Here is a 26,050-nt window from a genome sequence, read left to right on the forward strand (position 1 = left end):
TTTTACCAAGATCAGTATCGTTTTAAAGTTCGATCTTTCATACGCCAAATATCGAAAAATTGGCTAAAAACATTGATATCTTCCCCTTATACTAGGCTCTTTTCTACAGAGAGGTCACTTTTTTTCGCAGATATTTTTGAAAGTTATCCTCTTCTTTAGATTGTTTAGCCTTAATTTTAAAAAATGTCACTTCCGGTTTGGCGGTGGTCGTAACAGCATAAACATTAGGTTTTACCCCGTTCTTTTCCTCCTTTGCGGTACGGGTTCGAGCCTGCCTTCCTACTACCACTTTTTTTTTGTTGCTCAACATACACATCCAAACACCCGGGCAACGCCGGGCGCCCATGCTAGTTTATCTATAAAAGTGAACATGTCTGTGTGCCTGTCTGTCTGCGTGTGTGTCTGTGTACATTTTCCTTCGCAATAACTGTTAATTTTCAATCTACAGACTCGAAATTTAATAAACAAAAAAAAAAAAAAATCTATGTGATCGGGGTTCGGCCAGAAATTTGGCTGGTATGGGGTCAAAATTCAACGATTTGACCTTTGAGAACTCTACCAAACTCCTCCGAAAATTTGGAGTTTAGACACTTGAAATTTTAGATAAAGGTTCCTTGGACATGAACCTAACTTAATAACTCAGTTTAATCCCAAAAAGATAAATTTTAAAGGGTCATAATAGGGGTCAAAAATTAGAAAAATGGACCGTTTTTGTTTCTCTTAGTTGTTTTTTAAACTCAACATACACCTCCAAACACCCGGACAACGCCGGACTGAAATGCTAGTATATCTATAAAAGTGAAAGTGTCTGTGTGTGTGTGTGTGTGTGTGTACATTTCCCTACGCAATAACTCTGTCAATTTTTAATCTACGGACTCGAGATTTGATTTACCGGCTACTGAGATTTGGAAAAATCTTTGTACTGTGTTTTCGGATAGAAATTTGGCTGTTAAGGGGTCAAATTCAACGATTTGACCTTTGAGAACTCTACCAAACTCCTCCGACAATTTGGGTCTAAACACTTGAAATTTTAGATATAGGTTCCTTGGGCATGGATCTAACTTAATAACTTGATTTGAGCCCAAAACAATAAATTTTAAGGGATTATTATAGGGGTCAAAGTTTAAAAAAATTGACCTCTGCGGTCTCTACCAAATTACCCAGACAATTTATGGTCTAAACGTTTGAAATTTGACATAAAGGGTATTCAGAGATAGGGCAAGCTTTTTAATCGGTTTGGGTCGAAAATTTTTAGTTACCAATACATTAATGTATGTATGTATGTATGTATGTATTTATGTACGTATGTATGTTTGCATGTCTGCCTAAAACTTTCGACAGAAGCGACGGATTTTACCAAGATCAGTATCGTTTTAAAGTACGACCTTTCAGACAACAACTATCCGAAAATTGCTAAAAACATTAATATATTCACCATCAACTGGGAACTTTTCTACAGGGAGGGTGTCGCTTTTTTCGCCGATATTTTTGAAAGTCATCCTATCCTTTCGATTGTCTAATCTTAATTTTAAAAAAAAGTAACTTCCGCTTTGGCGGTGGTCGTAACAGCATATACGTCAGGTTTTTTTTCCCGTTCTTTTCCTCCTTCGCAGTACAGTTTCGACCCTACCTTCCTACTACCACTTTTTTTTTTTGCTCAACAGACACATCCAAACATCCGGGCAACACCGGGCTGAAATGCTAGTATATGTATAAAAGTGAACGTGTGTGTGTGTGTGTGTGTGTGTGTGTGTGTGTGTACATTTCCCTACGCAATAACTCTGTAAATTTTTAGTCTACAGACTCGAAATTTGATATACGGGATATTGAGATTTGGGAAAAATTTTGTGATCGGTTTTCGGCAAGAAATTTGGCTGTTAAGGTGTCAAAGTTCAACGATTTTACTTTGAGAACCCTACCAAACTCCTCCGCCAATTTTGGGTCTAAAAACTTGAAATTTTAGATATAGGTTTCTGTGACATGGATCTAACTTAATAACTTGATTTTAACCCCAAACAATAACTTTTAAGGGGTCATAATAGGGGCAAAAATTAAAAAAATTGACCGCATTTTTTATTTTTTTTTGCTCAACATACACCTCCAAACACCCGGGCAACGCCTGACTGAAATGTTAGTACAACTATAAAAGTGAAAATGTCTGTGTGTCTGTCTGTCTGTGTACACTTCCTTACCAAATAACTCTGTAAATTTTCAGTCTACAGACTCGAAATTTCATATACAGGATACTGAGATTTGGGAAAATCTTTGTGATCGGTTTTCGGCAATAAATTTGGCTGGTAAGGGGTCAGAGTTTAACGATTTTACCTTTGAGAACTCTACCAAACGCCTCCTACAATTTTCGGTCTAAACGCTTGAAATTTCAGATATAGGTTCCTTGGACATGAATCTAACTTAATAACTTTATTTGAGCCCAAAAAAGTAAATTTTAAGGGGTCATAATAGGGGTCAAAGTTACAAAAATTGACCGCTTTTTTCTGCTCTACATACACCTCCAAACATCCGGACAACGCCGGAATGAAATGCTAGTATATATATATAAAAGTGAAAATGTTTGTGTGTGTGTCTGTCTGTCTGTGTACAGTTCCTTACCAAACAACTCTGTCAATTTTCAGTCTACAGACTCGATATTTGACATAAGGTGTATTGAGATTTGGAAAAATCTTTTTAATCGGTTTTCGGCCAGAAATTTGGCTGTCAAGGGGTCAAAGTTCAACGATTTGACCTTTGAAAACTCTACTACAAACCTCCGCTGATTTTGGGTCTAAACACTTGAAATTTTAAATGTAGGCTACTTGGACATGAATCAAACATTTTAATTTGATTTAAATGTTAAAGGGTAAAAATTGGGGTCAAAGTTAAAAAGATTTTACCTTTGCGGTCTCTTGCAAACTATTCAGCCAATTTTGGGTCTAAACATTGGAAAATTTTACATAAAGGGTATTCAGACATGCAGCAAGCTTTTTAATCAGATTTTGGGCGAAAATTTTGCTGGCAAGAGGTCAGAGTTGAACGAGCTGACCTTTGCAGATCCTACAAAACTCCTCCGCCAATTTTGTGTCTAAACACTTGAAATTTTAGATGTAGGTTACCTGGACACGAGTCCAACATTTTAATATATATATATTATGAACAGTACCTAGGGATCGAGAAAAGTCTGGCTGAATTGCTAGTATCTCTATATAAATAAAAGTGTATATTGTACATTAATATTGATACATGTAATGATAAGATATATTAATAATAATATTAAACTATTTAATGCTCATTGAGGTCGTGATAGACCCATTATTTAAATGACAATTATTTATTAAACGATTAAAATATTTTAAAAGTTTAAAAATACTTATATGATAAAGCAAATAACTTGTATCTAAAGGATTATTTGCAAATGCTAAATTTAAAAATCCTTTGCGGTTATATCCAGAGTATTAAAAAATAACTTTATAAAAACGAAACGCATTTATCAACAACTATGCGACGAAACGAAAATAACGAAATAAGATATAAAAATAAAGTAAACCACTTTTTTTTTTAAATGGCATTCGGTTAAATAGTCGTCCATTGTCGTGGCTAAAATTCCTTCCCAATTAATTTGAAATTCCTCCCTTTTTAGAAATTCCCGTCTTGTTCATGCAAATCTGATTTCGTTAAGATTTACTTCCAGCTTTTACTTTGTTTTTTTTTGTTGTATTTTATTTTCATTAGTTTTTTTTTTAATTTCTTTTGACTCTCTTTTTATCTTTGTCCTTACATTATTTTTAGAGGCTTTGTCTGTCCGTCCCTCGTTCCGCGAAGATTGAATCGGCGCATATCATTTGAGCTGCGGGAAGTAGACGGTGGTCAAATTGATAACGACACGGACTTACGACCCGGATGTTCCAAGTTCGAATCCAGTTCATACCACAAAAAAATCTCTTTCATTTAGGATGTTTCCAACTTTCACCTGGTCCCTCTCATATTGTACCTATTTACTATGCCTCCCCACGGGACAGAGTTAGACACCAGGGTCGTTTTTTTAACGTGGGGAAAAGGTACAAAAATAAAAATTGTCTCAGTCGTGAAGGATTTCTCCTCCACCGAAAGAGAACAAGAAATAGAAGTGCAGCATCTGAAGAACAGATGGTATTTATTTGCTCCCCCACCGAGCAAATATGGCACAAGGCCGATTTTTAATGTGAGGAGTGAAGGGGAAATGGGGACCAACTCACCGGAGAGTAGGGGAGCTGGATAGTGACAATTGGTATGAAGGGTTGCCCCTACATTGACCAAGGTCTTATATGTGGGGGCAACCCCACATATGGTCTTTGCTTGCAGTATCTGCCGGAACAGATGGTATTTATTTGCTCCCCCACTGAGCAAATTAGGCACAAGGCCGTTTTTAATGTGAGGTAAAAACCAGCTCCCCTAAAAGTAGGCAAAAAGGGGGCACTCTGGTTACCAAAAATAATAATTGTCCCAGTATAGAGGGTTTCCCCTCCATTGACTGGTACAAATTATCTTAAGTGCAGCATCTGCCGGAACAGATACTACACTTTGATCTTGTCCCGAAGGCCAAGAAAAGAATTTTGATTAGAAAAATGTCAGGAAAACCAACACTAGTCCTTATATGGCGCAGTGGGTTAGAGTATCTGAAAAAAGTAAATTGTAAAAGTGGTATTCTCCTGAAGGTTGAGAGTTCAATTCTTAGGACCTCTATCCATTCTTGGCTGACAAATCTCAAGCATATTACTCGCGTGAAGTAAATAAAGGATTCCCTTCGAAATTCAGTCCGAATTCGACAAGATACATCTGAAAAAACTCGTAGGTTACATTGACCGAAACGTTGTGAAAATGACACAAGATGAGAACAGTAGTCACATGAATCCAAATAATACGAATAACCAATCCATATCTAAAAAAATTCAAAAACGTAACCTCAGTTGGTAGTTTATTACATTTCAAGAGGAAAATTATTGCAATATTGTTTCATCTGCAACTAATAAGTCAACAATATATAATAATAATAATAATAATAATAATAGACAAAATGTCATGTTTAAGTTTCAGATATCATTTTCGTTGCTCTGTCAAGCATAAATTAAAATAACGCTTTATCTTCCATGCTTTAGTTTTAAATAGCCGGGAAACTCGACGTTGTTCGGGTTTGAATGAGGATTTACAAATGTTCCACGCTTCTAATACTTTATTGCTATCGAAATCGGCGAAATCGCTCATTCATCAATCAAATCAATCGATTACCTGCTCTAGTCACCAGGAGAAAGCTTCACATGCCTACCCGCACTTACTTAGTCTAAAATTCATTGTAGTCTACATTGCACTTTAGTGAACCTACCGTTTATGAAATCATTTTTATTTTTATATAATGGCTTGAATTAAAGTTTAAAATGCAAATGTCAAGTACCATGGTTTAATTGAGCTCTAAACAGGAGCATTCATTTTGAACGCCCCTGTCTTATCACGTAAACTACTGTTGACTTTAAACACCGGGCTGTTCTACTTGTGCAGTGATAAAAGTTCTCAAATGCACTTGTGATGCCAGGCTTGAATAAAAGTGTTAATTTTAGTCAAAATTGCATTGTTTCTTTCTTTAAGAGGGTTTCTTCGATTATCGATTTTCGATACTTATCGGAGGCATTCCGATACAAAACCTATCTAAGAACGCTACCAGGCACATAATGTACATGTGTATGAAATTTCAAAAAAAAAAAAATGGGCTCGGTCGTTTTGGAGTCCTTAGGGAACGAACTATCTCTCTCTCTCTCACACATACACAGCGACAAAGTGCCTTTTTATATATAAGTAGTGATTATTGTCCGTCTGTCACGATAGCTTCAAATAGAATTTTCATTGCGCTGCATAGCATACGTTTGAAATAGATTTCTCATTGATTAGTGAAGTTTAAGTTTGAAATGAAGTTTTCCTTGAGAAGGACGTTGTGGTTTGCTTGCAGCATTGTATGTAGATTAAAAGATGTGTTAAAGGCTTAACAATGCAGAAGACGAGATATTTTTTAATACAAGATAGGTAAATTAATAATTGATAATATTGACAAATTCAATAATTTTCAATTTAAACATTTATTTACCACAGTGGCGGCTGTCGAGGGGCGCACAAGTATAAAATTACATTAAATATGCACAAACTTCGACACATTCTGCAAAATCTCAGTTGCATTGTGGGTGTGTGTGTGTGTGTATGTGTGTGTGTGACGCTAAGGTCTCCATCTATGTCTTCTGCCGAGGTCTTTTTCGTTAGTTGCAATCGGCTCATCTCGTTGATGTGTACCGACTCACAACCTGCGTTATTTTGTGTCTCACTAGCAACTGTCGTCAACCACCGCAAACAAAAGACTGTCTGCAAATTGTTCTCAGCCTCAGTTAATAGTAGCAAAACTCATTTCAAATCCTAAAAGTGACTGTAAACTAATTTTAAGCATATTGACCTTCCTTTTCCTACTCATCGCCACACCTCGATCAACAACCCTATCTCAGATTCCTTTTGTGTTCCTTAGTGAGCAACTTCCTATTCATTGTTATGCTGATAAACCTATTTGCTCTTTTTTGTCATATTTCTTTTTCTCTTTCTCTTCTTACAACTTGGGGAGAGAACGTCAATGGTATCATACGTAACTCGAGACAGTCAAATAGCATTTCGTTTGCCTGTTACGCTTAAATTTGAAATAGCACTTTAGTCTATCCGTAACGTTTAAGTTTGAAAATAACATTGTCATCGATAACGGCGTTGACTAAATGAACGCATCTTGTTGTTTATTTAAAAAACAAATATTCAATGTTTTCTTTCCTTGTTTTTTCTTCTTTGTTCTCTCAATTGCTTGCATTTCCATCGGAATTCAAAGAAGGCATTTCTCGCTACGCAAAAAAACAAAACAAAAAACAAACAGAAACAGATTAAAGGCAGGACAACACACAGAGCATTAATCGGCGTAGCTGCTTCCTCATGATTTACATTTCCTCCATAATTAAAAAGAGGTATTCCCACATAATTGGAGTAAAGGCGATACCTATAAAAGGCCTAACAAGTAAGATCAACAACTGTAGCTTCAGAATATTTTCAGCAGTTAATCTGTTATTAATATGCAATAGATATCTAATAAGTAATGGGGAACACTGAGCAACATACAAATATCCGTGCATGAGGTCGCCAAGCTAATCAAGAACCTAGATTCCAGTAAAGCAACTGAACCTGATGGAATCCTAATTATAGTGTTAAAAAAGCTTCAACCAGAACTTGCTCCCATACTTACGAAACTATTTAAACGCTGCCTTAAGGAGAAGTGCTTTCCGACTCCCTGGAAGACCTCATCAGTTTTCCCTGTATTTAAGAATTCAGGTGATAAGTTATCTCCCTCTCAGTACAGACCAATAAGTCTCCTGTGTGTTATGAGTAAGTTGCTGGAATCCATATTAAATAGAGAAATAATCAACCACCTCAGCAGGAATAACCTTCTTAGTGACACACAATATGGTTTCCGCTCTGCAAGATCTACCGCAGATGTGCTGACGGTTATATCCTATAGGATTAGTGAATCTCTTGACAAAGGCTTCCTTTCTAGGGCAATTGCTCTTGACATATCAAAGGCCTTCGACAAGGTATGGCATAAGGGTCTACTTCACAAGATTTCCAGCTACGGTATAACTGGAAATGTTTTCTCAATCATTAAATCATTTCTCTCCGATAGGCTCATAAGAGTAGTGGTAGATGGACAAAAATCGGAGGCCTGCAATATAAATGCTGGAGTCCCTCAGGGGTCCATCCTGCGCCCAACTCTCTTCCTGATCTACATCAATGACCTCCCTAAACACATGCTTAAATCATTCGTTAACATCTATGCTGATGACACGACCATCTACGGCAACACATCAAAGGCTGTAAATGACAAAGTTCTCTCTAATTCTCTCTCCTCTGATCTAGAGCGCGTTATTCAGTGGGGGAAGATGTGGCTGGTTACCTTTAATGCATCCAAAACCAAACTCCTATCCTTACATCATCAACGCTCTGATCCCCATCTGGCATCAATTGTGATGGATGGCTCTCGTCTAGTTGAGGCCCCGTGTTTTGACAAGCTTCTGGGTTTGACCTTTACTCCTGATCTGAAATGGAACACGTACATCAAGTCTGTTGCCAAGGTTGGGTTCCTTCTACCGCTCCAGAAGATATCTCACTACTGATGCAATTCTCTATCTATATAAAAGCCAAGTACGTCCAAGGATGGAATACTGTTGCCATATCTGGGCAGGAGCTGCTAAAAACAGCCTATCCTGCCTTGACAGAGTACAAAATAGACTTCGTGGCTTAGTGGGAGGTGCCCTTTTCTCTACTCTGCAACCTCTCCCCCACAGAAGAGACGTTGGGAGCCTATCCTTGCTTTATCGTTATTTCCATGGCAGGTGCTCGTCTGAACTCCAATTTCTGGTCCCCCCTCGCCAATCTTTCACGAAAAACACCCGTGTAGCTGAATCCACTGTGAAAAATTTCCCCCACTCTATATCTGTTCCTAAATCAAAACGCGGATTCCATGAACAAAGCTTCTTTCTTAGAACTGTACGCCTGTGGAACTCTGTTCCGTCTGCCTGCTTCCCACCTAACTACTACTTGGATGTGTTCAAGTCCAACGTTAACAAATTCCTAATGAACCGCTCCCTTAAGTAAACAATTCATCAAATCTCCACACTAACGTAATGTACTGGCAATAACTCTTATCCCTGAGTGGCTTCCGGGCCTTGATAAGTGGTGATCACTGTGTAAAAAAAAAAAAAAAGTAAAAACAACTCCTGCTTTTCGATGTAACCAGATATGGCGAGTTCTTCAAGCTGAGATCCAAAATCTGACCGTCGGACAGCAGAAAAATATATTACCCATTCGCCATCTTCTTCACTACTAAAATATCTTTATACCTGTTTGCATTATAGATTATCGATAGCTAATTTTCTATTTACGAAAAGCAATGATTTGTGCTAATTGGCAAACGAAATCAACGAAAAAGTACATGTATATCATAAATACATATTTTTCTTTTTCATTTTATTTGGGAAATGTTTAAATCGAATTATTTTTTTTCCTTTCTAAAAGACGAATATTTGGTTATTACTTCAGACTATGTACTTAAATTATATGTATACGTTCCTGGGTTGCAATGAGATGCTGTTGTATTCTCGGGAGGTATATGAACGAGTGTCCACAAGAGCTGACTTGTATATATAAATGTGTTTTCATCGACGTGTATAAATATATATAAGTCTGAAGAACCCTAGAGTGAATGAAACACGGAGTATTCAGTGTAGCTTAATCGCCATATATATATATATATATATATATATATATATATAAAATTATCGTCTAGATATGAATGTGCCTATTGATCGTCTAGTGATTGTTTAAACAGGACATATAACAATTACAACATCAAGGGAAAATAAGTCTCTGGGGTTTTACATCGGCCAATGGTAAATCATACCTGGTTCATCTTTGGTTGTTCTTGATTTGACTGATCCTCGGAAAAGCTGCAAACGAAAATTCCTACGACCCGAAGCCTTGGTGGTATTTGCAGCAGCTTTATTTTGGACGTTTCCCCCATTGGAAAGCTGCAACGCTGGTCCTAGATTTTTACTATCGACATTCTCTTCTGCTCGGAGCCATTACTGTTCACGACCATCTCTCCTCTCCTCCCCCCCCACTACCGACTGGTCTGTTCTCTCTGACTTTTGACTAACTGATACGTGTATTTTTAAGTTATCTCGTTACGTCATTTTTTATGTTCTAAAAATTGTTACCTCCCTTTTTGAAAATTAACTATGACTATGAAGACATGGATTTCCGTAGATGATGGTTATGACATCCCAACAAGTTTAATCCCCCACAAAGGGTTACAATGTATTATTTTAAAGGCCACCAAATTCTAATGAAAGTCTTTGTCAATTTAATTCACGCAATAAAGAATAATGGAAAATACAATATGATCTAGTTCATGGAAAAAGAGTGTGACTCATTGGTCATTATTAATTAGAAAATAAGCAAAGAAAACAATTTTAATCATTAAATTAAAATAACTAAAAGTGATATTAAAACTGACAAATATAATGCCAAAAATTTATGTTCAATGTAAAAATAAAAAGAGCAGTTTTTCTTTACTTTTAACGAGTATTAGGAAAAATTTAAAGCTGGATTGATCAATTATTATGAAGGAAAAATTATAAAGATAAATATAGCATATTTTACCATAAATGGCGTTTGTAATTATAATTTAATTCAATTATTCAAAAAAATGTATTTGTCTGTCAAGTTACATTAAAACTCATAAAAATGCTGAAATAAATATTTAAACGCGACTGAGTTCCCATACCTAAAATCCAAGATGGCGGCCGTATGTAAAATGTCCGAGTTCATGATAAAAATGAAATTATTTGAATTCATTAAAATATAAGGTAATTATATTCTAATATTATTGCATATTATTAGAGCCAATCATAGTAAATTTTATTTAGACATAAAACGTTAGTTTCATTGATTCGAAAACATTAAAAAAATATATTTATGTTTTATTTACATTCTGCAAAAACAGGGTTAAGGGCGTTTTATTTTGAAACATTTAAAACTTAAAATTCTATTAAAAATTCTAGAAAAGTATTATATTATTCTGCTTTTAACATAATAAACTTCAGAGGTTTATCCTTCTGATAAAATCAAAAGTTGTTCAGAAATATCGGATTTTCATAGATTTTAATAAGCTTTAGAAAAGCAGTTTTTGATCGATTGGCGGTCACTATATATATATATATATATATATATATATATATATATATATATATATATATATATATATGTGTGTGTGTATGTGTGTGTGTTTGTGTTAGTGTGTACTACACACACACACACACACACACACACACACACACATATATATATATATATATATATATATATATATGACAAAAACTCTATATTCTAAATTCCAAGATATTGTTTATTTTACCGTTTATTTCTTTCAGCATCTTAAAATGTTCAATTCTTGACAGCATCAGTTTCGTAGCGCAGAAAAAAAATCATATAATAATTATGTTAATTTTTTAATGTTTTCAGCCCTGACTAACCAGAAAGAAAAAACTCCTTACTTTTATAAACAAAGGAAAAAAAAAAAGAGTTTGGGCATGATTACTTCAATCCGAAAATGATCGAAGAGTAATTACATCGTTTTAATCATATTTACGCCATCTTTGATTTTTATCACACACACACTCACGCACACACACACTCACGCACACACACACACACATTTATATGCATAGTATTTTTTTTTTATTTTTGAGGAGGAGATTTTTATTTTCGTCAATTTTATACGATGTTTTAAAATTACAGAATCGATATAATCCCGTCTAGAATGTCAAGCAATTACGTAGAAGTGGTGAAACCAACACACCTCACGCGAAGCTAAAGTAAACACTTGTTTTATTGCTAACTTTTATTATTATTATTATTATTATTATTATTATTATTATTATTATTATTATTATTGCCTCACATGGAGCTTTCACACAACACACACTCTGATTGGAAACCTGTGGTGTTCTCTGGAAGCTGAATGACAACAAGTCTCCGCAGACGTCCAGCTCTCTCCACCTCCTTCGATATCATTTACAAATGAATTTGCGTTATCGCAACAGCCTCTTACCATTGATTTGTCGCTGGCAATGGCCATTGGTTTATACTGAAATTTGAGTGGCACTATTCCTAGCATGGCTACCCGACGTTACCCCTGGTGCATTAACAACAAGATCTATTTTTAACAGGTGATACTACTTTTTGTGATATTCGCTCAGCGTCGGACATTTAGTTTTCTATTGATATGAAAGATTATGGGGAATACAAATTCACATGCACATTATATTGATTATTCGGCTACAGACCTCATCTTGAGTGTTATTAGCAGGACGTTTCGGCCGACGGAAGCCCCGACCATCTTCAGATGTATTTTGTCGAAGTCGGGAATCTTTCTGTCGAACTAAAAAATCTGCACGGAATTCCGAACGTAACACTTTATTTAATCCACGGAGCAGCATACTCTCGTTCCATCAGCTATGATCAAGTAGAAGTTCTAATTCACAATTTGCTACCTATCTCTATACATTGAAATATTGAGCACTCCTGAAAATCGATGCATAAAATATGTCCACTTATAACATTGTATGTGGATACATGGAATAATGGTACATATAAACTTTCTCAGTCACTGATTGGCACGACTAATAATATGCTAGCTGAAAGTTCTTCGTTCAAACTCTTTGGCTTAACATTCACAGGCGGCATGAATTGGAACAAATACATTGAGGACATTGCCAAGGCTGCTGCAAAGAAGGTGGAGTCTCTCTACTTTGCTAAAAAAATTACTCACACCTGAGAGTATACTATATCTCTTCAACGTCACTATCCGCCAACACATGGAGTATTGTTACCACATCTGGTGTAATACATCCTCCACTAGTCTCATGCATTTAGACATCCCCCCAAGTCCCCAACCTGATTGATAACGCACTATCAAGAAAACTCCAATATCTGTCCCCTCACTGAAGTGTTGTCCCCTCACTGAAATGTTTTAAATAGAATGTGTCCCGATGAACTCGAAGCACGTGTACCCCCTCGATGTAAATGCCCCCGACTAATCCGACCAGCAAAATTCCACCCCTACACTGTTGAGATCCGTAGATACAGGAAAACTTTCTACTCTAATAGTTTCTTCCTTCGAACTGCTGGGATTAGGAATTTCTTTCCCGGGTCCCTGCTTCCCTAACTGTACTGATATTTTTTGTTATTTGAGAGTCACCACTTATCAAGGCAAAGAGGCCACTCTAGGATAAGGGTTAATAAGCGTTAGGGAAATGGTGAGACAACGCCATGATGATCAGTAATGATGGAACTTGGGTAGGGCTTGGTTATTTAAAGGGACGGCTTAACAAGAATTTATTTACATTAGAATAAAAATAAAAGCACGCTATAGTCAGCTGGGAAGCAACCCCACAGTATTGTGTTCCACAGACAGAGAATTCTGGGTAAGAAACTCTGCTCCTTGAATTTTCACTTAGTTTTAGGCATATATAAAAGTAAGGGAAATTGTTGACAGTTGTTGTAGATAGATGAGTAGTTGTTGCGAATGTTTTACATGTGTAGGACAATAAAATGAAGCTCAGTCGAGCACCTACCACACACGTAACGATAATGCAGAGATAGACTCGTAACGTCTCTTCTGTGAAAAAAAAAAGAAGTAGGGAATCGAAAAAGTCCTCGCATACTTAATTTCGAAGACGGTTTTGTACTCTGTCAAGGCAGAGAAAGATACTCATAAGAACTCCTCCCCAGAATTGACAACAGTAGTCCACTTTGGGGCGCATTTGACTCTTGTACAGGTAGAGAACTGCGACGGGGGTGCAATACTTTTTGGGACGGTAGAATGATCCCACCAATTATCCAGTGATTTCGGCAACGAATCTGATGTATGTTTTCCATTTACAGGTCAGGAGTGAAGGTCTGTCTGAGAAGTTTGTTAAATCAAGGTGCTTCCTCAATACAAGAGCCATTTATTTAAATTAGGACCAAGTGGGGATTTGAGATATGATGGTGAATAAATAGAAGTTTGGTTTTACATGCATTAAAGGTAACTTGCTATCTTTTACCCAATTGTACCACACGCTTCAGGTTGGAAGAGAGAGAGAGAGAGAGAGAGAGAGAGAGAGAGGGGGAGAGAGGGAGAGAGAGAATCAAAAAGATCCTGATCATTGCTGGTCTCTGAAGTGTTGCCATAGATGGTAGTATTGTCTGCATAGATGCCGAGGAATAACGTCAACATTTGATTTGGAAGATAGTTGGTGAAAATCAGGAAAAGAATTGGACCCAGGATGGATTCCTGAGGTATGCCAGCGTTAATCATGTGAGCTTCAGATTTCTGCCCATTAACGACTACTCTAATAAACCTATCGAAGAGAAACAATTTGATGGCTGAGAAGACAGTTCGAGCAATTCCGCTGCTAGAAATCTTGTAAAGTAGACCTTTTTACCAAACCCTATCAAGTGCCTTATATATGTCAAAAACTATTGTTCTAGAAACGAAACCATAGTCAAAAGATTCACTGATCTTGTGATATTAGTGTCAGCACATCAGCTGTTGGTATCTCAGAACAGAAACCATATTGATTGCCGCTGAATAGGTTATTCGTTTCCTGGTATGGTTGACAACTTCTCTATCACAGATTCAAACAACTTACTCATGAATCGCAGGAGACTAATTGATCTGTACTGAGAAGCAGAAAATCGATTCCCCACATTTTTAAATATTGGGCAGACTGCCGAGGTTTTCGAGGGAGAGGAATAGCATCTTGTTGTTGCAAAGAAAAAAAGAGTACACAAAACCTCAGCTCACTGCAGCAGCGTCGTCGTCCGTCGGTACTTTCAGTAGACTCGTTTTCACGTCAATCACCATCTGCTCCAGTGGCCTGCTTTTTTTTATAAAATACAGAGTCCTCCAAATTTGCATATTTGCATATGTGCACAAGAGCTCACGAGATTCTGCGAGACTGCATTGTTATATAAGGCCGCTGGCGCCATCTTGGACCCTTTTTCAGTATTATGACGCTGCGTCGGCAAAGCGCACACCGAGGCCGTTTAAAAGGTAAGCCTGCGTTCTCGCAATTTTCGCCACACATCTCTCGTTAAGGAAGCGTTTATATAATCTTGTTAGTATAGAAGCTAGTTGCGGTTGCAGTTTGTCGAGCACAATAATTAAAATGTTGCCAGGGTCAGTTGCTTTGCTGAAATCAAGGTTCCTGATCAGTCTAGCAACATGGATGTTGTTCAGGGTATTTTCAATCCTTGGAGGAAATCCAAGAAGCAAGCAGCCCTGATCACACAGGGTGGAGTTTAATGCGAAGCTATTAGCGAAGTGTTTGACTTCGTGTGTAGCTGACGTAAACATTTCAGGTCCGTTGATAATAGTTTAAATGGAAGATACGCTTTTGTTCAGAACCATGTTTGTTATGTGTCAAAACTTGTGGGAACTAAGCCTGTTATCAATACTTTAGTTTTGACAAGGCAAATGATTCTCTCGCGTTTTATTTATTTGCAGTAGTTACTGGTATTCTTAAAGGTAGTTTGAGTTTCTGAACATTCGTCATTTTTAAAGCAATTTAAATACTTATTTCTGTGTGAAACGGTAGCGTTACATTCAGGGTGTGCCACGATTTGTTATTTGGTTTCAGTTGGAGTTTTTTTTAGGGTATATAACTGTCTATACCTACAGTTAGCCAATCAGTTAAGTCGGATGCTATAGAGAACACGCCCTTTTTTTAACATACAGTATGGTGGAATTTTTGATATGAACATTCGGAAATCATCGGATAGCGATACATAGTACGGTGGAGAGGGACTTCTGGTGTCTTGTCTTAATTGCGACAACCAAGTGGTTGGAGGATCATAGAGGAGACAGAACGTAGAATGAGCAGAGTCGAGGCCAAGTTGTCAGAAAAAGATCTGCATCATCTGCCTTGTTTGAGTGGACCGGCCATTCAATTTCGAGAACGATGAAATCTACACAGACGTGAATGTTGCCAGAGGATAGGCAGACAGGATATGGTCAATTTTCTCTTTGATACTCTAAAGGAGAAGTGCTTTCCGACCCCCTGGAAGACCTCATCAGTTTGCCCTGTATTTAAGAATTCAGGTGATAAGTCATCTCCCTCTCAATACAGACCAATAAGTCTTCTCTGTGTTATGAGTAAGTTACTGGAATCAATATTAAATAGAGAAATAGTCAACCACCTCAGCAGAAACAACCTTCTTAGTGACACACAATATGGTTTCCGCTCTGCAAGATCTACCGCAGATGTGCTGACGGTTATATCCCACAGGGTTAGTGAATCTCTTGACAAAGGCTTCCTTTCTAGGGCAATTGCTCTTGACATATCAAAGGCCTTTGACAAAGTATGGCATAAGGGTCTACTTCACAAGATTTCCAGCTACGGTATAACTGGAAATGTTTTCTCAATCATTAAATCATTTCTCTCCGATAGGCTCATAAGAGTAGTGGTAGATGGACAAAAATCGGAGGCCTGCAATATAAATGCTGGAGTCCCTCAGGGGTCAATCCTCGGCCCAACTCTCTTCCTGATCTACATCAATGACCTCCCTAAACACATACTTAAATCATTCGTTAACATCTATGCTGATGACACGACCATCTACGGCAACACATCAAAGGCTGTAAATGACGAAGTTCTCTCGGATTCTCTCTCCTCTGATCTCGAGCGCGTGGTTCAGTGGGGGAAGATGTGGCTAGTTACCTTTAATGCATCTAAAACCAAACTCCTATCCTTACATCATCAACGCTCTGATCCCCATCTGGCATCAATTGTGATGGATGGCTCTCGTCTGGGTGAGGCCCCGTGTTTTGACAAGCTTCTGGGTTTGACCTTTACTCCTGATCTGAAATGGAACACGTACATCAAGTCTGTTGCCAAGGTCGCAGGAAAGATGGTGGGATCCTTCTACCGCTCCAGAAGATATCTCACTACTGATGCAATTCTCTATCTATATAAAAGCCAAGTACGGCCAAGGATGGAATACTGTTGCCATATCTGGGCAGGAGCTGCCAAAAACAGCCTATCATGCCTTGACAGAGTACAAAATAGACTTCGTGGTTTAGTGGGGGATGCCCTTTTCTCTACCCTGCAACCCCTCTCCCACAGAAGAGACGTTGCGAGCCTATCCTTGTTTTATCGTTATTTTCATGGCAGGTGCTCGTCTGAACTCCAATCCCTGGTCCCCCCTCGCCAAACTTTCACGAAAAACACCCGTCTAGCTGAATCCACTGTGAAAAATTTCCCCCACTCTATATCTGTGCCTAAATCAAAACGCGGATTTCATGAGCAAAGCTTCTTTCTTAGAACTGCACGCCTGTGGAACTCTGTTCCGTCTGCCTGCTTCCCTCCGGACTACAACTTAGATGTCTTCAAGTCTAATGTTAACAAATTCCTAATGAACCGCCCCCCCCTAATTAAACACTTCATAAAATCTCCTCACTAACGTGATGTACTTGCAATAACCCTTATCCCTGAGTGGCTTCCGGGCCTTGATAAATGGTGATCACTGTGTAAAAAAAAAAAAAATAAATAAATAAAAGATAATAACGTCATGGGGACGTTATAAGGCCGAATATAAACGCAAAGTTGCTAATAAGTGCTACTTGGAAGCACATGTAGGGCAGTTTAGGATCTTATTTGGCAATGCCCCTGCCACAAAGGAAATCATGCCTAATGTAGGCACATATTCCTGTCATTGGCGATTTTGGGGGTCAGGTTTGGAAGTTAAGTTAGAATAGCCTTTAATCGGGAAATCGTGTAAAGAAACAATTGAGACAATGACAGTTTCGCATGGGAACAACAGGTAAGTGGATTCCAATTTCTGGAAATTAAGGAAAAACCTAGTAGTAAGGGCAACTGGGTTTAATTTTTTTCAAAATTGTTATTTTTCTATTTAAGATGAGGTTGGGAAGTTTTGTCGAAAAAGCAAGCGGAATTGTTGAGAGAAAGGCATAGAGAGTAAGAAAGAGTAAGAAAGAGAAAGTTTGACTTTTGTTTGTTGACCAATGACTAAGAGAAGGTCGTAAGAGTTGATACTAATATGGTATCGAGAGGACACACAAGAAATACTACATGGTTCAGACTCCATTCAGCAAATGGCAATACAGCAGTCCCAGTACTTTACAACTGCTGATGAACAGTCTCCTTGGGAATTACACCAAGTTCGGAAAATTTTATATAGTTTAATTGCTATATATATATTTTCAAACATTATTACCTAGCTCTATTTACGTATCGAACACTGTCGCGTAAATACTGAAAATAGATACATAACATTTTATGTAGATACATATAATAATAACAATAATAATAATAACAACACACACACACACACACACACACACACACACACACACATATATATATATATATATATATATATATATATATATATATATATATATATATATATATATCCACGCCAGATATGGCAAAGTTTATTTCTCAAAAACTGAAAATGATCCTGAACCATTTTTAATTTTTGAACTTTTAATTTTTCTTGCCTGATGATATCTATTATGATCGAAACGGTCTGTACATCGTAGCAAGATATGAATGTATTTAAGTAAAGAATAATAAAAAAAAATATATAATTTGTTCTCTTTAATATTGAGCTCTATCAACGACCGTTGTTAAAATGCAATTACTTTTCGTTTTTGGATATCTCCTTACCTGGAATATATATATATATATATATATATATATATATATATATATATATATATATATATATATTCCAGGTAGGGAGATATCCAAGAGAGAGAGAGAGAGAGAGAGAGAGAGAGAGAGAGAGAGAGAGAGAGAGAGAGAGAGGGGGGGTGAGAACAGGTTTTATGTTTTCTTTTTCTCACAGTTAGTCATGAGCAGTTGAACGTTTTGTGTGGGTATCTGTCACGTAAATGGACACTAACAACGCTCATGTTTCGCTTGAGTAATGAAGCAATTAATCTAGTCAAGATTCGCACTTCGTGCTCCGCTCGAATCATCTGAACAATATCATAACAAATCCTGACAAGCCCGAGTATAACTCGCAGGACAACATTGGTTCATTTTGCCGGTCAGCGTATTCAGTTAAGCGTGGGCGTTATGAACGATGTAATCCATCTCCCACCGAATATTTGTATCGAGTCAAAAGCGTTATGCACTGTTGGATTGTTAAAATTAAATAAAACATTAACTGCACCTACCCAGCGTTATCCGGGATGCAATTATATCATTTTATTGTTTAATTTTATTCGTTTGTACATTTCGAAATTTAAGGTAGACAACAACTTTTATATTTTTCAATTTGGAATTAATTATTCCCGCTGTTGAATGCTATTTAAAAATCGTTCATATTAAGCGTCGTCTTCGTTGGACTAAATAATCTTCAAACTAAACTGAAACTAACTACTATTTTATATTAATAATTATTATTAATTAATTAACAATTTATTAATATTATAAATCCAAAGATTCTATTGTTGGCATTGGTTCTTTTTTTTTTTTTTTACACAGTGATCACCACTTATCAAGGCCCGGAAACCACTCAGGGATAGGGGTTATTGCAAGTACATTACGTTAGTGTGGAGATTTGATGAAGTGTTTACTTAAGGGGGCGGTTCATTAGGAATTTGTTAACATTGGACTTGAAGACATCCAAGTTGTAGTCCGGTGGGAAGCAGGCAGACGGAACAGAGTTCCACAGGCGTGCAGTTCTAAGAAAGAAGCTCTGTTCATGGAAACCGCATTTTGATTTAGGCACAGATATAGAGTGGGGGAAATTTTTCACAGTGGATTCAGCTATACGGGTGTTTTTCGTGAAAGATTGGCGAGGGGGGACCAGAGATTGGAGTTCAGACGAGCACCTGCCATGGAAATAACGATAAAACAAGGATAGGCTCGCAACGTCTCTTCTGTGGGAGAGAGGTTGCAGCGTAGAGAAAAGGGCATCCCCTACTAAGCCACGAAGTCTATTTTGTACTCTGTCAAGACAGGATAGGCTGTTTTTAGCAGCTCCTGCCCAGATATGGCAACAGTATTCCATCCTTGGACGTACTTGGCTTTTATATAGATAGAGAATTGCATCAGTAGTGAGATATCTTCTGGAGGGGTAGAAGGATCCCACCATCTTTCCAGCGACCTTGGCAACAGACTTGATGTACGTGTTCCGTTTCAGATCAGGAGTAAAGGTCAAACTCAGAAGCTTGTCAAAACACGGGGCCTCACCCAGATGAGAGCCGTCCATCACGATTGATGTCAGATGGGGATCAGAGCGTTGATGATGTAAGGATAGGAGTTTGGTTTTGGATGCATTACAGGTAACAAGCCACATCTTCCCCCACTGAACCACGCGCTCGAGATCAGAGGAGAGAGAATCAGAGAGAGCTTTATCATTTACAGCCTTTGATGTGTTGCCGTAGATGGTCGTGTCGTCAGCATAGATGTCAACGAATGATTTAAGTATGTGTTTAGGGAGGTCATTGATGTAGATCAGGAAGAGAGTTGGGCCGAGGATTGACCCCTGAGGGACTCCAGCATTTATATTGCAGGCCTCCGATTTTTGTCCATCTACCACTACTCTTATGAGCCTATCGGAGAGAAATGATTTAATGATTGAGAAAACATTTCCAGTTATACCGTAGCTGAAAATCTTGTGAAGTAGGCCCTTACTCCAGACCTTGTCGAAGGCCTTTGATATGTCAAGAGCAATTGCCCTAGAAAGGAAGCCTTTGTCAAGAGAATCACTAATCCTGTGGGATATAACCGTCAGCACATCTGCGGTAGATCTTGCAGAGCGGAAACCATATTGTGTATCACTAAGAAGGTTATTCCTGCTGAGGTGGTTGACTATTTCTCTATTTAATATGGATTCCAGCAACTTACTCATAACACACAGGAGACTTATTGGTCTGTACTGAGAGGGAGATGAGTTATCACCTGAATTCATAAGCTAGAATTTTTTTCTAGAAAGACTTCGAACAACGAAAAGATTGCTAATAATCTAAGTGAATGTGATTTTTGTGAAACGAACTGGATTCGAACACTAAACACCCAGGTCGTCAATTCGTGTAGTTAACCATTTGACTACTGTCATTTCCCATATTACACATAATACTGTACACAATAATAAAACCCCCAAAACAACAGCGAATATATCGAACGCACATACACGCAAGACAATGGTTGAACAACAACCCCCCTTTTATTTCTTCTCATTTCCCCTTTCTCTTTCTATCTCCCCCACTTCTTGACCGGTTTCCTAACTTTAAATGTACCAAACATTAATACTGTAACTCTTTTCCCTCTTCCATTGCAAAAGTCATTCATGTTCTTCACGGCAGGGAACAAGAACAATAAAATCTACTATAAAACAATCAAACCAAACCAAACACAACAAACTAGCGATTGATAATACAAAGAGCTTGAAGAATAAAAACTTTCTACAAAATAACTGGATGCAACATGAATATTATTTACAAAATAACTGGATCCGGCATTAAATAACCCGAAAAAGGTTGATATGCCGTAAAACAAAGCAGCCAAACAAAACAAAATGGTTGAATCTTTAGAAAATGGCCTCCGTTATGTGATGAATTAAAGCCTTAAATGGATGCTTACATTTAATATTAACAAGACAAAGCTGTTTTCCTTTAACGATTATAAGGAACCTTACCAACCACCGACTAACATAATAATATTCTTTCTGATAGTTCCAAATTCAGTATCCTCGGCCAAAAGTAAAGTCTCCTATTTGCTAACTAAAAACATCAAAGAGTTACGAAGACGGGAGAGGTACCATCAAAATGAGCGATCTTTTATGACCCAGAATTTATTTTTCTACATAGTCATCCTTATTCCCTATGCACTTTTTGCAAACGGTGAATCATGGCTGTGCATGGGCGCCCAGAGCACGCTTTGTGATTAGAAGGTCGTTCCAAAAGTAAAGTCTCCTATTTTTGAACTAAAAAAGTTAAAGAGCTATGAAAACGAGAGTGGTACCATTAAAACAAGCAACCTTTTGTTCTCTAGGATTTATTTTCCTACATAGTCACCACTATTCTCAATGAACTTTTGCCGGGAATTCAATGACTCACCACTGTTTCTGAAGCAAATATATAAAAGGGGTTGCTTTCGTAGAGTTTCATACCGTCAATATCTACATGACAGAAATGAAACTTTACGGTCGTGAATGCATAAGTTCAGTCATCATAACAATGCCATTTGCAATCCCATCTCAGCCATTCAGGGTGGGGATAGGAGACATTACCTTTCGCACGCTCCTCATAAGATAAATTAGAATAAATACATAGAAGATACTGCCAAGTCTGATGTAAAGAGGTAGCCCCCTCTTACCAAAAGAGAAAACTTTTCATGCATATAATATCATATATCTCTATAAAGTCACAATTCGCCAATGCATGGAATATTACCAAAACATAAAGAGTATCTACTAGGCCCCACGCTTTGTATCAAGCTGCAGCTCCTACTCCATCACACCAGTGTTGCATCCCTATGCTGGTTTTACATGTACTTCAACGTAGTTTGTTCCGGAGAACTTGCTGCACTTGTTTCCACTCTGCGGTCTCCATTTGCTTTAGTTCTTTATTGCTCCAATTCTTTGATCCCCTTGTCTTTAGAACTCCATCCGTACACTCTGTTCGATGGACTCCATTAACATACAGGAATTTAAATGTGATGTGAACAGGTTTCTCGCAAGGTGGATGCTTGAGTGGTTGGTTAACAGAAGCGACAACGTAGGGATATTGATTACATTTTATTTATTAATAAACAGGGAGAGAGAGAGAGAGAGAGAGAGAGAGATATATAGAAAGAAAGAAGGAGAGTGACTGAGTGAGTGTGTGCGTGTATAAGAAGAGGAACAGAAAATGTGTGTGTGTGTGTGTGTGTGTAACAGAAGCGATAGTGATAGACCATGTTAAAATCAGACCGGCCGTAAAAATCACACAGAGGAACAAACTACACACACTGATGGTTAAATTGATAGACAGAAATTTAATAAGACAAGAGTTACTGGGCGAGTTAATTGCAAATTACGATTACTTATATAGTCAGATGTCTTACGAATTATATTTTTTTTTATACTTACAGCATGGAAATGGCCAAATTGGGATCTATTCACGGATAAAATTAAGAAAAAAACATTCAACAGGTATGTTTTAGAAAAAAACATTTATATTCTATGATTCCTCCCTTTCGATCATCTTCGACGCTTTACCATATAAAAGCTCTTTCATGGCATAACTGAAGGTTAGTGATACGATCGAAATATCGGTTGGCTTTCGAGATTTTATTATTTTTATTTGTATGCTTATCTATTATTTCATGACATAAATATTTTAGATGTTAAAAAGTGTACTAGAGTAATGATACTTATAATTAGAAAAAAATAACAGAAAAGTAGAACTAATAATGGTAAAATTAATATATAATACTTACCAAAATGTAACACAGTAGTCGTACATTTATTGATCCCGGATAACACCGAGTAAAACAAATATTATTATGGCGTTCATATTTTATTTTGTCTAACTTCTTTTTCTTCAATGTGATCTAATCTTGACAAATAATAATGCTTTATTTTTAGATTAAAAAAGGTAAAAATTAAATTACTTTACCGTGGAGCAGTGGACAGAGACGTTGAAACTCTACGGTCCCAAGTGAGAATTGTCTGAAGATAGCGGTTTCAATCCTACTCAAAGCCGGCTAGAGGCTTACTAGGCCAAAACGTGGTGAGACGACAGCAACTGGATGGCAGCAATTGCTGAGAATGCAGTTAGGAGATTCGGAGTTCCTATCCCGTCGCGGTTACCACCTGACGAAGGCCAGGGGAATAGTTAGCCGAAACGTCGTGAAATAACATCGAAGAAGAGATGAGTATAATAGGCCGCAATAAATAAATTAATACTTTTAATGACTTCTTTCAAGCTCCTCGACCTAACGTTCACAGGGAACATGAGTTGAAACAGATACATTGAGAGCATTGCCAAGGCTGCCGCAAAGAAGGCGGGCTCTCTCTCTCTCTCTCTCTCTCTACCGTGCTAGAGAACTACGTACGCTTGAAAGTATCCTGTATCTCTACAAGACTACCATTCGTCCATGGAGTATGGAGTACTGTTGTCGCATTTGGGCTGGTGCATGTACTACTAGTCTCTCGCTCCAGCACAGAGTTCAAAAGAGAATCGCCAACCTGATAGGTCCTAAACTGTCATCTAAGCTTCAACCTCTGTCCCATCCACATAATGTTGCATCCCTATGCCTGTTCTACACCTATTTTAATGGTGAATGCTTCGACGAACTACAAGCCCTTGTACCCCACAACGTAAATACCTCCGACAAGCAGCAACTTCCCACCCCCTACATAGTAGATATCCCTAGATGTAAGAAAGCCTTCTACTCTAATAGTTCCTTCCCCAGAACTGCTAGACTTTGGAACTCCCTTTCGAGTTCCTGCTTTTCACAACTGTACTGACATGCCGAAGTTCAAGTGTAATGTGAACAGACATCTTGCTGCTCAACTCCCTACATAATATCCCTGCAACTTATGTCCCCGATAGTAGCTACCTACATCAAAGTGGCACTGTGCCTTGTTTGGGGTGAAAATGGAATAAGAAAATTACTTATTTTGAAAATGTACTTTAAACAAACATATATATTTTTGTCGTCCATATTTCAATTACTTTCTCTATTGTTGAAAGGTTACGAAATGATGCAATCACATTAGACCCAAATACAAATGATTTTATTAAGCACATAAGATGTACAACGAATACAAATTAAAAGTTTGAAGTATAGTTTTAAGCCAGATTATAACTAAACACCGCGTATTTGTTATTTTAAAATGATTTGAGCCGTTTTGATGTTTACATGAGTGTGTATATAGTGGTAAAATGTTTCACTGATTCGTGTATACATAGCGGTCACCCCTTATCAAGGCCCGGACGCCACTCGAGGATCAGGGTTACTGAGTGTACAATAGTCAGTGGAATCGTTAGTAATGGAAATTTGGTAAATTGGGTTACTTAAGGGGCGGCTCGTCAAGAACTTGTTTACATTGGACTTGAAGTCAACCATATTGTAGTCAGATGGAAAACAGGCAAACGGAAGAGAGATCCACAGGGGTGCAGTTCTAAGAAAGACGCTTTGTTTATGGAATCTACGTTTAGGTTTAGGCACAGATAAAGAGTGGGGAAAATTATTGACAATGGTTTCAGCTATTTATTGAAAGTTTGGAGCTCAGACGAGCACTTGCCATGGAAATAACAACAAAGCAGAGACAAGCCCGCAACGTCTCTTCTGTGGGAAAGAGGTTGCAGGGAAGAGAAAAGAGCATCCCCCACTAGGCTACGAAGTCTATTTTGAACTCTGTCAAGGCAGGATAAGCTGCTTCTAGCAGCTCCTGCCCATATGTTACAACAGTACTCCATCCGTGTACTCATGAGCATCATCAAATCCAGGAGTGTAAATTATGTAAGTCTATATCGAATCGATGTATTTTTAATGTATTAAGTGTAGTTTCAGGTAGTTTGAATTTATTTATGAAACTTTTTAATTTATTCTGTTTTATTGGTTATATTATTTGGATTCTTTGGACTACTGAACTTATTACAGGATACAAGCGTGTTTCTCATGAAACGGCATGATACGTGTAACCAACTGATATAACAAAAGAGGGAGCGGTCTTCGGTTGTGTGTTGTCAAACATGTTCTTTAATGTTTCAATATTTTATGATTTTGATAAATAATATTTGTTGTACGAATAAGAGGAAGAATGTAATGGAAAGAATAAAAGAAGGAGGAGAATGATAAGGACGATAACCCCAATATTTAGTTTGATTTTCAGTACCTAACAGACTCCCATCAATGGAAACATTTTACTCTTCTGTTTTAAATAGTGTCTTAACTTCGTACACACTTTTTAAACTCACAAAATCAACCGTGTAAGATCTTTTTTCCGTACACTATTTTCACTGGTATTATTTAATTAATTCTATTTGTTTGTATTTTCAGAAATAGTCTACCCTTCAGAAAATGCAGAACTGGTCGGCATGAGATGGACACAAAAGTGAAAACAAACGCGATTAATGTTCAAATAAACAACGAAAAATTGACCAATCAAATCACTTGTGTTTATAGCCAATCAAATTGCTTGGATTTATAGCCAATAAAATCAGTTTATAATAGCCCTACAACTGAAGATATAGCCATGACATAAGAGAGATGTAATATGTACTGTTCCATTATATTTGATTATTTACGAAAATATCGACTGTAAATCTATATATTAAATAAGTTCTTAAATTATACTTACAATAAGAGAGTATTTGCAATATTCAATGTACGGGGTTGCTATTCTTATCTGATGTCAGATTTACGGTGTTTTGACTGCT

General features: G+C 37.4%; 1 protein-coding gene across 2 annotated transcripts in view; it reads left to right on the forward strand.

The window, feature by feature from the left end:
- The window catches only part of LOC145248889 (uncharacterized), a 127,866-nt gene that overhangs the window by 99,023 nt on the left and 2,793 nt on the right, over positions 1 to 26,050 (forward strand). For both annotated transcript variants that reach the window (XR_013863421.1, XR_013863422.1), the window contains 2 exons: positions 22,752 to 22,812; positions 25,671 to 26,050. The exon at positions 25,671 to 26,050 is cut by the window's right edge and continues 2,793 nt beyond it. The gene's annotated coding sequence lies outside the window, so the exon portion shown is untranslated. The remainder of the gene's footprint in view (positions 1 to 22,751; positions 22,813 to 25,670) is intronic.

This window comes from Euprymna scolopes, chromosome 27 (genome assembly GCF_053919585.1).
Source record: "Euprymna scolopes isolate OS-2025 chromosome 27, ASM5391958v1, whole genome shotgun sequence".
Taxonomy (NCBI): domain Eukaryota; kingdom Metazoa; phylum Mollusca; class Cephalopoda; order Sepiida; family Sepiolidae; genus Euprymna; species Euprymna scolopes.